This window comes from Platichthys flesus, chromosome 23, assembly GCF_949316205.1.
Source record: "Platichthys flesus chromosome 23, fPlaFle2.1, whole genome shotgun sequence".
NCBI classification, from domain to species: Eukaryota; Metazoa; Chordata; class Actinopteri; order Pleuronectiformes; family Pleuronectidae; genus Platichthys; species Platichthys flesus.
Window position 1 is genome coordinate 15,466,905 of NC_084967.1, and position 2,102 is coordinate 15,469,006.

Below are 2,102 nucleotides of genomic sequence, written 5' to 3' on the forward strand. Positions count from 1 at the left end.
ATTTAAAAACTAATTTATAAAAATAGGGGTTGAACATCGCTCATAACTCGACCTAGAGTTTCAATCTGTTCCAGACAAAACTTATCGGGGGCGAAGTTTCACTTTAACACATTTATTTATTGTTTACTTGTTTCTAACTGTTTTTTTCTGCAACTGTTTTTTTAGATTTTTTACTTTTTGTGAAGCAATTTTTTTGCTCAATATTTAATAAACGCTTTGAGACACAACACTATTAAAACTCATAAAGTACAGACTCTCTATATCCCTCTCGACGGGCCTCCCCTACACACACACATGGTAAGAGTAAAAACAGAGGGGGGGGGGGGGGGGGGGACTTGCGTCACTCTTCAGCCCCAAGAAAGACACATCGCAGCACTTCAGACTGAAAAGGCAATATCATAGAAAACCAGAACAATACTCAGGAAAACACTGGTACACAACACTGCGACAATGTGTCTGAGTGCAGCAACACAACAAGGGGGAGAGGAGGGAGGGAGAGAGAGAGGGAGGGCGAGAGAGTTAGAGAAAGAGAGAGGGGGATGAATGCAGTAGTATCCTCAGATCTGAAGGCAAATCCCCCTTGGTGTTAGTTCTGCTCGAGCGGCTGGCGCTGACACATGAATATTTCATACTGTTGATGTTTAAATCCCATCATTTGTGATGTGGCGTGTGAGCGCGAGTGGAGATTCATTGGAATATGGAAGAAGAGGAACGTGTGTGTGTGTGTGTGTGAGAGAGAGAGTGTGTGTTGATCTATAATGCATAGTTTCAGTAAGTTCACTTGTGATATAGTCTATTGCATCTGTATTTCAGGGCTGGGAAAAAGAAGTGGACGTGTGCACGTGCGTGTGTTCCAGTGCACGTGAGCCTTGAAGCGCAGATTGCCTGGTGTTAGCTCATCCATATGCAGCTCGGGACCGGGGACACACCAAACCGCGGTGACGTCCATACATTGACATGCAGAGGAGTCGTTAACCACAGCTGCTCTCTCTCCACGCCGGTCAACGCTACAGACGCCACAAAGCCAATTAGTCACCAGTTCCTCTTCTTCCAGAGCAACTGGGAACATGACTGAATTCCCGCGGAGTGCACGGAGGCCTGACACCAGCAGATTGTCAGATCATCCCTGACGGTCGGGGGCTGAACATCGCCCGTGGCTTTAACCGCTGGGTCTTATCAGCGGCGCTTATCAGAGGCTGATTCAGCATCGGTGGCACAGGCTGTCGGGGGGGGGGGGGGGGGGGTTGGTCAGCGGGCCAGGCTTCAGGGCCAGAGGTGTCAACAGGCCATCAGTTTGAAGAGATTCACTGTATGTTGCTTAAAGGAGGATTTCTCTCCTGCAGTAAAGTGAGTTCATTTCTATAAAACCCTGAAGCTCTTGAAACTCCTCGTCACTTGATCAGCTGATGCTTCCACATCATCGTTGCATATTGCACAATGAGAACATAGACAACTTACCCTAACCCTAATCAAATGATTGTATTGTACAGAAGTTGTATTGTACTTCTTGACGCAATAAAGTAAAAAAAAATGACAACAAAAACTGTAATATAATAAGTAATCACATTACTTATACAACACAAGTTATAAGTTGCTTTAGAAATGAAAGTAAAGTGTGTTTGAAGTTGTATTTTATCTCCATCATTTGCTTTAGTGGTCTTGTTTCAGTTGATCACTGGTGATGTACCTTCCAGTTAAACAAACAATTTGTATTTTTTATGATAGATTATGGTTCTAGTGATGAAGCTGTTCATCTTCCCACTTGTGTCTCTCTGCCCCCCCCCCCTCCCCCAAGCTCCACCACTCTGTCCTTTTTATTATTCTTCCTTCCGCATCACGATCAAACCAAGTCTCTCCACTCCGACTTCCGAACGCACCATTTCCCCCGCTAATAGAGTGTGCTCGAGAAATGACTTATCGAATCGGAGTTACCTGGAAAATTAATCTAACCATTATGTTCTTCCAAAATTGTAACAGGGAGGGCCGGCAACCTTGTGTAGTGCCGCCGCCGCCGCCGCCGCCGCCGCCGCAGGGCAAAGTAAACAATTAGAGAATCAGTGACTAATGAATTCTGTGATTAACGAGTGTGTCGGCAGTAAATC